General features: G+C 38.4%; 1 long non-coding RNA gene across 1 annotated transcript; it reads left to right on the top strand.

Moving 5' to 3' along the window:
• The first annotated feature begins 2,936 nt into the window (after positions 1 to 2,936).
• Positions 2,937 to 5,089, top strand: LOC107719056 (uncharacterized). Its single transcript, XR_001637484.1, has 3 exons — positions 2,937 to 3,063; positions 4,155 to 4,321; positions 4,940 to 5,089. It is a non-coding gene; the product is annotated as an uncharacterized LOC107719056 (long non-coding RNA).
• The last annotated feature ends 6,535 nt before the right edge of the window (positions 5,090 to 11,624 follow it).

Below are 11,624 nucleotides of genomic sequence, written 5' to 3'. Positions count from 1 at the left end.
GGGGGCGTGTCAATGAGAAACATGGCGGAATCGATGGATGCAACGTCTGTAGTTGACGGTAAATTTGTTTAAATTGATAGCTGTCCTATAAACTTCTTGTTACGCAGCTAGGTAATGAAATCCAAGTAAAAAATAAAAATAAAAAAATAAAAAAAATTTAAAAAAATGCAGACCCTGTTGTATTTTCTTGTAATTTATTAAAAGGTACACCCCCATCTTGTGCAGACTAAACTGACTTGAACGCACCCGACATCGCAATTACGACTTGTCAACTCATAAGTACGAACGTCCCAGGAGGATTTGAATGCAGCATACGACTTGATCCACTGGAGGGCGGTTCCGGAGATGCCCATCTTCATGAGGGTGGACAGGAGGATCTGGTGGTTAACAGTGTCAAAAGCAGCAGACAGATCCAGCAAGATGAGTACTGAGGATTTGGAAGCTGCTCTTGCCAGTCTCAGGGCTTCAGTAACCGAGAGCAGGGCAGTCTCAGTTGAGTGGCCGCTTTTGAAGCCAGATTGGTTGCTGTCCAGGAGGTTGTTCTGTGCAAAAAACAGAGAGAGTTGGTTGAACAACTCGCTCCAGCACATTTGAAGTGAAAATACTTGATAAACATATACTATGTGTGGAGAGCAATCACTCAGTATTCTGATTCAAGATGGCTTTTAGAGGCTTTTGCATTGGAATATATATATATATATAATTGATGCGCGGATGAGCTAAAACGTCACCCGAATCCGCAGCTTCAAATAAATTATACACCCGCCATCCGCCCGCACCTGTATTTTTGTCTGATTTAGATAACCGCACCCGACCCGCACCCGATCATCACATTAGGGTTTGTACGGTCATGAAAAACCTGGAAAAGTCATTTAACAGCAATTTCCAGGGCTAGAAAGTTTTGTAAAAATAAATCAACTCAGTTTTTGAAAAGTCATGAAAATCTATTTCACAAGTCTCTGTATAATAGAATTATGTTTAATCAGATCCTGAATTTCGTTGCGGGATTGCGCATACATCGCATTACTCATTCCCACAGCTTTCGACTTTAAAATGAGGGAAATTACTGCAAACAATTATTAACTAACAGACATGAATCCTAAAAACGAATAATGTCCGAATCAATCATGACTTTTCACTTGACACGTACCTCTGACTAGGAGTAAGATTTAGTGTCAGACGTAGCACTACGCCCAGATGGAGCAACCAACCGGCCCAGGACTGCAGCGGACTGGTGCTGTAACAAATTGAAATTGTTTTTTTTTTTTATAAATTGATAATGCATACTATATACCAACAAGCAGATGAGCACCAGATTAAATCCCTACACAAAGCTGCGTGGGCAAAAAGTTCTCCAGCGGAACGGTTCACTTCTATCCGGTTTGTGAAAAGATAGGACTGTTAGAAGTTCTGCACAGCACTTGTGGATAAACACAAGTGGGCTACGGTCGCCACATTAGAGGAAGAATTTCTCATCCTTCAGGATCCAACAGTTCACTGTATACAGTTCACAGGAAAGGATTAATAAAGAGTCAATAAAAGCTGAATAGTCTCCATAAAAGTTACCTTTTTTGCCATTTAGTCCAGCATCAGAAAGTCATTCTATAATCATTGTCAGCCTCTGCTGTTTGTACTGTAAAACTATAGTACTCTGTCTATTTTGTGTGTGTGATAGAGATTAAATAAATCTCTAAATAAATAAATAAATCTCTAAATAAATAAATAAATAAATCTCTAAATAAATAAAATAAATAAAGTGCATACATGTTAAATAAATTAAACAAATAAACATTAATTGAAAAGTACACTACACAATGGGCTTCGTTTTTGGAAACCTTGTTTAGTTATCATTTATGAAGACGCACAGGACAGAAGGAACAAAGGAAAATACAATAGTTATTTCCCTGAAATGCAACTCTTGACAGTGTTGTAAATTATTAGTGTAACTCAGATTCGATTGTTGACAATTCTGGCATATTTTGGGTCGATTGGAGGCTGTAATGCACAGCTAAAGGGGCAGATCTGCTTGACTATTGGTAATGGGAACACTGCGCTGTACAGAATCAAACATTACTCGTTTACATTAGTTTTTCTGCTCATTTTATTAAACGTTAGGGAAAATCTAATAGCTTAACAGCATTGACGCTTACAAGACAACTGTGTTGTTATGAGCACTGCGCTTTACATTTAGACCATATAGGCCTAACACTTTTTAAAGTAAAAGCACAAAGAACGTTATGCTGGAAGGAAAAATACTACACTTTTACTCACAACTCGCTTTAAACCAGCATCCAGAGCTTTTAATAACTTCCGCTTGAGATTTAATGCGCATTTGGCTGATTTCACCTTGTAGAAATATTAGGTTATGAACAGTGATCTGAGAGACCGATGAATCGGCTCCAGCTACTGAAACCAAAGGCCCTCTGAAGGAGTCGCTCTGAAAACACAACCAGCGACACAAACACACTTCACTAAACCAGCCGGCACTCACACAGTTACTCGAACACAACTAACGAGAGAAATGTTACACTGTTCACCATCTTGTAACGCTTTATAATGACTCGGACACCCAACACATAACTCCAGCAGCTCTGCCTCCGAGCGCAGCACGCACTCACCTCAGCCGGCCGCCATCTTGCCGGAGCCTCTTAACCCAGAGCGCGCCGCGGGAAGCGCTTTTATACTTGTGCTGCGGGGCATCATGGGAAATGGCAGAAACCTAAACACATTTTACCTGCCAATTGCAAATGTTTTATTATGTTTTATTTAAAATAAATCTATCAAATATATCAAATGCAAGTAAAAATAATATTAAATATAAAGTGGTCGAAAAAAAACAAGGTTTGCTCGGAATCGTTCTGCGCATGCGCGATTAGCCTCATTAGGATCAGCTGTGCGCTGAGTGAAGGTAAGCAACAGTGTCTTTATTCGTCCTTTTTGCACATTAGTTGTAAAATGACACATTAGACTTGTAATTGTTCATATTTGAAGCGTTTAATAATGCCTCTTTCTTCATACGTTTGTAACATATGGTGCTGTTTGACGCCGGTCCGTGACGCACAGGTAAACTCTGAGGTAGTTTTACTGATTTAAACGGATAAACCTATCACTTTATACATGCTGTATGTTTCTCATTTTGACTAGAAGTGAGTCTAAACAGCTGTTGCCTTTCTCACACGCTCCCCCCCGCGCGTGTAGCAAATACTAATACTAATATTAGGCATGTCATTAACCAGACCTTGTTAAAACATCATGTAATGACTTTGTTTTGCAATGACCCCGTGTAGAAATACACTTTCACCGTGTGTGCCTTCGAGCTGCTCCACGGAGACTCATGCAGCACTATTCTGCAGAGAACACACACACACACACACACACACACACACACACGTGCTTTACTGCGGTTTCATCAGAGGAATGCTTTAGGAGCTGCACACCTGTAGGTTTTTTACTCGCTTTCCCACAAACAGTTACACAATTTAAATTCTATTAAAGTATATTTAAAAACAAAAAATACAGCATGTTTCACATTCTCTCTCAGTGAAGAAAGCTTCTGGAAGTCAGCAGCAGTGTTTTACTGTAGCACTACTTTAGGAGTTATTCTTACATTAATAATGTTATCATCAGTGTTTTGGACGTCTCTGTTATTGGACAGACCCGGCTCAGGTCATGATTAACACCAGCACATCTTTGGCCCGTCTGGTAATATATATATATACTGTATATAGTTAACTCAACCTGAAAACTTAACTTCAAGATCATCCTGGTAAACAAAAGCACCTCAGACTTGGGCTGGGTAATTTCTGTTCTTTATTGTACTGTGTTGTTGTTAAAATAAGAAAAAAAGATGTAAGTTGCACATAATAGGACAAATAAAATAAAATGAATATACATATGAAATTCCAGGTTTTCCAGGTTTACGTTACGTTAACAGAAATTGAATATTCAAGAGTAAATCACTGCTTGAGCAATTCAGCATTAATGCAATGTTGCACGGCTGCAGCGTGTGCTTAGATGTAAATGGCAGAAATGATAAATAAGCTGTGTATTGTGTTGAGGGATTCAAACAGGCACATTATCAGTGAGGTTAATGGAAGCAGGAGGCAGAGCTGCACACTTTTATTGACTGATGTGTTGATGTGAATCTGTTTTAGGGCGTTACACAGTCAGCTGGCGTCACTGATCTGACAATCCCTCATCAGTCCGGCACGCTTCTGTGAGGATCTCCAGCCGTCCTCTGTGTTCGTCGCTGACCGCAGCAAACGCTTCCTCAGGCGCACAGACGGCACGGATCGTTAGGAGCACGCTTATGCAAGCCGTGGTAAGTCATCCTCATAAAAACATTCACAGGTGTCAGTATATAGTGAGAAATTATGTATTTTATTTGTGAATATAGTCAATCTTTGCTCTAGAGAAATTGATGCTGTCGTCTGATGGGCTGCTCTGATACAATAAGACAAACTATAGCTTCTATATGAATAAATCCTAGCGTAAGAAAAATGTTTTAGCTAATTTCAGCTGTAGGAGAGATCAAGTTTTTACTAGGTTATTATTTAGGTTATGTCGCATAAGCCTCGTCCACTCCTGACAGCAAAATGGAAATATTTGCATGACTTTCTAACAGTTACAGATGAAGAATATACCTGTGACATGTCAGTTATGCACTGGGGAAAACGCGTCTCAAATGCATTAAACAGCACAGATATTTTCGCTGTTTGTCATGGTGGATTGATTTGATCCGTGATCGACATTAAGGGCTGCTTGAGAATAAGCGTGCACATTAAATTATCTTGACTCACTGAACCTGGGTCAAATTAGTGAGACTGCGTGAACATAAATGGTCATTTATTGAACTATATCCTCGATTGATGTGCTAGGTTATTTCAAGTCAGACTTTAATCCCTGCTTTTCTTCGTGTCTTTTATGAAACTGACCCCAGAATGAAGACAACCCAATCGTGAAGTGACAAGTGCATAAATCCCAACTTCCAAACCTTTACCTGAGAGATGCTTCAACTTTGCAATAGATCTCAAATGGAAGACATCTCCTCTAACAACAGCACCAATTTGTTTATTTAAAAAAACATAGTGAAGAGACAAAGATCACTCCAAGGTCTTTAATTTGTTTGTGTGCACTGGACCTGTGCTTCCAGAGCAGAGTAGGAATTTGCAGTGCAAACTACAATTAACACCTCAGTTTTATCCCCATTTAGCTGGATCCTTATCCATTTCTTCAATAACACAGAATGAAACCGTGGTGCCAAGCTTTACTGGAAGATAACTGTGAATCATCCGCACAAGTGATATTAAATGTATTTTTTGCAAAATGAGGGTGAAGGGAAGCACAAAGGGAAAACAATAAAGGTCCCAAAATGGACCCCTGAAGCACACCATACAAGACAGGTGCAGATGATGAGAAAAAGTGGAAAATCTCCTAAATTTACAGAAAAAAAGCCCTATTCTCAAGATAAGCAAACCACTGTAATGCAGTGCCTTGGATATACATTCAAGTCATTTAAGAAAAACGTCATGTCAGTGATATAAAATGCCACGCTCCAAATATATCGTGAATTCTTTGATTAAGAATGGGGGGAATTCCCCTCTTAGCTCTTAGGTGTCTCTCGTGAAGCAGCTTTCACACAGGAGTCCGCTTCTGATCCGTGTTGACCACAAACACAACATTTATACATTATTCTAATTTCAAATCCAAACATTGTCACTGAAAATGCTTTTTCAGCATCGCAATTATTTCTTTACACAGTACAGTAACACAATCTTTCACAGACATGTTTAAACAATAAATATAAGCAACACATTCAATGCTTTTTACTTTTGCATTTACTTCTAGATTTATATGTTAAGTTGCTCAAGCAAGTGGCAAAACATTTAAACTACTTTTCTTACGTTATCACAAACTTACCATTGACAGAAATAGTCAGCTCTACTGCCTTTCCTTTAGCATTTAAATCTTTATCACAAGCAGTCCTGCGGTTCATAAAGAGCTTTGTTTTCCTTCCTCCACGAGTGCCATCTATTATTGCCTTGTTTATCTAAAAGTGCTCTTTCCCTTTAAACCCAGCCAACAAGTCATATGTGATGACTGTGAGACGCAGTAGACTTTAATATGCATTTATGGTGTAATTACAAAATTTCTGTGTCAATCCATGTTCATATTTACTGCAAACAATGCACTGTTACCTTATTCCATCGCTTGCAGCGCAGTAATGGACTCGGTGCTGAAGCGATCTCTGCTCTGCTGCAGACGCACCGCTCCTGAACGCACCGCCGGACCGTAACGGTGTGCAGTGAACGCTTTAATCCGTTAACATGAGCGCGGAAAAAATACACACCACATACGCACTGCAAACAGTAATGTGAACCTGGCGTTATGTGTGCGCTGCGAGTGTGCGTGAGCTCAGTCTCCAGGAGAGCGCACGAGCGATGAATGATTAAACACTGGCAAGAATTAAAAAGAAACGCAATTTATAAACTTTAGTGGCGATGTGACGCTGCCTCGATTGTGCAAGTGACAATCCCTGTGTCCACTGTGCAGCATGCAGCTCGCTTATAGACAGACGCGATGCGTGGTGATTTGAAGACATTTGCAAATCCGCATTTTGAGAGAGAAAGAGAGCGCGCGCGGTGATTCACTCACGCTGTTTGTGAAATTACGTCTCACACAAGGTTTTCAAATTAGTTTATAAGTTATCAAAAGAAATATGAAGGTGAGTACCTCACATTCAGCATTATAATTATTTCACCCACGCCGGACAGAGACTGAGACGGTGCCGCTGCATGTCGTGCCAAACCTCTCACGGCAGCGTCATCAACTTGAGATCGTTTTTTGAGATCGGCCTTTTAGAGACCGCCGATCAATCATCCCAACGTGATTATCGGCCGATTGTGATCGGTAGCCCATCAATCGGAGCACCCCTAGAATCCAGAGCAAGCAACCCTCAACAGAGCTGACTCAGTGCTGCTCAATGATCTAAAACCAGACTAGAAAATATTAAAAGAATCCAAATAAGACTGAAGCTGTAAAAACACTACTTTCTCTAAAAGCTTACTAATAAAAGGCCATTTAGAGATTGGCCGATAGTTACTGCACACTACTGGATTGAGAGGAGTTTATTTTCCAACAGAAGTTGCACAATTGCATGTTTAAAACTGTCTAGAACAACACCAAAGCACTGTTAACTATAGCCATTACCATAGGACTAATAATAGAAAAAAAATAGGCTTTTTCATTTTTTATTCAAAGAATCCTGAAAATAGTAACAGGTAAAAAAAAACAAAAAACAAGCAGCCCATCAGTTTAGCCCAAAATATAAGCCCAACACTTATATTAATCAGCATAATATAATGATTTCTGAAGATCATGTGACACTGAAGACTGGAGTAATGATGCTGAAAATACAGCTTTAGATCAACTTCTGATGAACACTCATTTTTATTAGAATTTTCACATTTCTTATTTACATAATGCATATAATTTACATATAATTTCCAAACTTAGACATGACAAGGCAGCACAGCTTGAGTTAGGAGGTAAAACCTCTACTTAAACACGTGTCTGATCAGAAGGACTCGTCCACAGAGCGTGTCAGCGGCCAGCAGAGAGACTGCAGTAGAACAGATGCACACAGCTGTAGACCAACATCTGATGCCTTCAGCTGAAAACCTGCAATAAAACACAGTACAGCTCAAAAACACTCATTACAGAGCATCGCAAAACCTGCTCTTACAAAATATCATTCCAGATTCAACTTAAGACAGCATTTGTGCGCAAAATATAAAACATCACTGCATTTGATGTGCATAAATCATGCACAATTACAAATAAAACAATTTATTTTAAAATTAGCCTTTATGAATTACATGTGTAAAATGTTGTAAAATCTTTCTGATTTGACTGAATACACTATGTGATCATATTTCCTTCATGTTCATGTAAATAATACCTAAAGACACAGAGTGTGACGTATTTAATGTCAAATACATTTACATGAAATCATTTAGCAGACGCTTTAATCCAGCGTGACTTACAAACGAGGGCAATAGCAGCAGTAAAAACTAAAGAGCAACAGAACATAAGTGCTGAGAAAAGTCCCGGTTAGTCTAACCACACACGTAGCAAGCTAGAGCTAGTGTTAGAGGGTCAAGTTATTATTATATTATAACAATTACAAAGAAAACAAGTAGACAAGACAACAGAAGAATAGAGAATGCGTTAAAGGGTCATGTTTCCTTTTTTGTACTTAATTATATTCAAAATAAACATTTAATACCAGGCCTTGAACAAGTGAAACGCATTTCTCAGTTTAAAAACCACTGAGACATTAAAAAATAGCTAAAATAATTTGAATGTATAAATGACTCAATTAAAAAACAACCAAAATTAAATTTGCAAAAACTCTAGACTCTTAAGCCCATTGTCTCATAGCATTTCTGCAGAAAGACCTCATTCATCCCTGAAAAATTAATGATTAATATGAATATCTTAATGCCAAAAACCTATGAGCTCTCATAATTTCATTCTTTAATATAATATCTCATAATTTCATTCTTTAATAATTCATACAACACCTTCAAGAAGTTCATCACGAAGCACATTCACAACACCCAATCTGAGAAGTAACCGAACTGAGCTCAGGAACAAATATTCTCTCAAGTATGACAACAAATGCACACTTCAGTGATGAAATCTCTGCAGATAAACAATTAATATATAAATTAGTTCACCACATCACGACAGAAGTGTTGCAGACAAGACAACTCGCCCTTCTCCGTCATTCTTGTTCTGTTATTAAAGGTTTTATTGGATTAAATGCATGTTTCACTTGTTCAAGACGCTGCATTGATTAAATATACAGTATATCTGACATTAAATGCCCGCACTCTGTGTCTTAAGCAGCTATTTGTAACATGAATGAAATATTCACACAACAGTCAAATGCAAAAACTGCACAAGAGTTAGACATTATATTTTCTAAATTAAAGTCATCTATTCTCATTTAATCAGTTCATGCAGTATAACATCTCTTAACGTTATTTTTGTGCAACATTGCTTACTGTATTTCTTACTGTAATTTCTTATGAGCAAAAAAGATTTAAAAGTTTAGTCGCTAAATCTTGCAGACATCGATCTGATCAAAATGGCTCCGGTCTAATCAAATAGCGTCAGTATTGTGCAATCTCACCACTGATCTATTATATATATCCTCTATGGATATTCTTGTTATATATATATATATATATATATATATATGTCACATTAAAATACCAAGAACATGAATGAAAACTTGCAGCTTGTTCAGTTAAACTGACGAATAAGATTATCAGTGGCAGGCCCTTATTGAAATGATCAGGTTTTCGAACAGTCGTCAGGAAAAGAGCAGCTAAACCGTTCCATCTCTGATGAGACATTTTACAATAAATGTGCAGAAAGAACGAATGAAAAGACTGTTTCTTAGCTAACGTTAGACTCCGGTTCCTCCAGAAGTTCACACAAAACAAACACTGATTTAGACTAAATGGCTACATGTTGATAAATTTTAAACGTTCAATTGATGCTTTATTTTCCACCTAATAAGATTAACTGATCAAATAGTGAATGTTGACTCAACATTGAAGCTGCTAGGATTAGGTTACGACCAGCGGCGGGCCGTGCATTTCACACCTAGGCCTTCAGTGAGGTCCTACATTAATTAATCCACCTCTTAATACCATCAGAATGATGCCACGGCTATAGAAACCTTAATATTACACAGAAATGCAGTATAACAGGGCATTGCATCACAGACAGCTGTAACAGTGTAGCGAGAATGAACGCTATTACTAAAACTAGGAACCCAATTAACACAATTCAGCAAGTTGCCACACCTGCGCACCGCACATCATCTCTAGCTGAAGCATTAACCTAACAAACTGACACAAATATAGTCCACGCGATGTTCTTACAGACATTTATTAACTCAAATAAGATTGGTATAAAACAAATAAGGTGATTAGATGTGTTTTAACATACCCCTAGGATAAAAGCATCTGCTAAATGAATAAATGTAAATGTAGTATTTAGATTTATAGAAGTTGAATATTTTTCAGAATGCACTGAAAATCTACTGTAAAGCACTGTACGCAACATATACCGTAAGAAACCTGAGAAACAGTAATAATACTATGAAAACAAAAATGATTTACAGTGATGCTGTTTGCTAGCTTTGACCAGTGCGCTCTGACCATCCAATCAAAGGACGAGAAAATGCTGACGCTATCGTGAGCCTGCTGGATGGACCTGGTGCTGCCAACTCGAGATCTGATTGGTTAAAGCAACGTTTCATTGCCATTGATTTTAAGCCACAGACGCCTGCACTGTTGATTCTGGAGGCCTTGGCAACACGATTGCTGAAATATGATTGGTTAAAAGCTCTAATTAAAGCATACACTGTTAACATGGCCTGGACCTGTTGCCAACTGCTTTCAATTGAAAGTAGCTAAAACTGGTCGCGTCACTAGATGACATCATAATGGCTAATTCACTGATCTATATAAAGATGAATATAAATCAGTGGGCAAGATGAGAACTTAAGGTTTGTCCAAGAAGTTGCTATATTTGTGCCAAAACTTTAAAAAATGTCTCAAAAGGAGTGGGGAAGTCGCTAAATCTAGCTACAAAATAACAACACATAAATCTCTGTTTCCAAGCGCAGCACTTACCGCCGCGGGCAGCCATCTTGCTGGATCCTGTTAAGAAACCAGAGCAACTGCAGAATGAGCTTTTATACCTGTGCTGCGGTGCATCATGGGAAATGGGAGAACCCAAGTGTGGGGGAGTCACACACAGCCATAACTGTTTCTGTGATTTCTGAAACATACTCTTCAATGTTATGACATTAACCAGGCAGTAACCAGAAACTAAATTAACCAAATAACAGCCATCTATAAAAAATTTCTGCATTGTAGAGCTGTTTAATAATAATAATAATAATAAACTACCTCCCACACTTGGGTTCTCCCATTTCCCATGATGCACCGCAGCACAGGTATAAAAGCTCATTCTGCAGTTGTTCTGGTTTCTTAACAGGATCCAGCAAGATGGCTGCCAGCGGAGGTAAGTGCTGCACTTGGAAACAGAGCTCCTGGATTTATGTGTTGAGTGTCCGAGTCATAATAAAACGTTAAAAGATGGTAAAACAATATGCCTGTTGAACAGCTAACAATTTTTAGTTCCCAGAACGTTTATGGTTTGTTTTTGGTTAGCCAGGAACGTTTTCTTAACGTTCCCAGAACTAACAATGTTAGGTTTTTTTTGTATGACCTTAATGTTCCCAGAATGTCAGTTTTTGGTTCCGAAAACATTTTGTTAAGGTTTGTTTTTGGTTAGCCAGGAAAGTTTTCTTAAAGGGGTCATATGATGCGATTTCAATTTTTCCTTTCTCTTTGGAGTGTTACAAGCTCTTGTTCTAACACGCCCCCACATATCTACATCACGATGTGGGAAGAAGAAAGAAGGTGTTACTTTTATTCTCGCTGTAGTATTGTTGCCGCCGCCATGTCGTGAAGACGCTGTGTGTTTCGTTGTGAAAGGGAAATACTTTGTTTGGTCTTCCAAAAGAGGACGATATC

The sequence above is a fragment of the Sinocyclocheilus rhinocerous genome, unplaced genomic scaffold, assembly GCF_001515625.1.
Source record: "Sinocyclocheilus rhinocerous isolate Xijiao unplaced genomic scaffold, SAMN03320098_v1.1 scaffold2648, whole genome shotgun sequence".
NCBI classification, from domain to species: domain Eukaryota; kingdom Metazoa; phylum Chordata; class Actinopteri; order Cypriniformes; family Cyprinidae; genus Sinocyclocheilus; species Sinocyclocheilus rhinocerous.
This window is presented reverse-complemented; position numbering and strand designations above follow the sequence as displayed.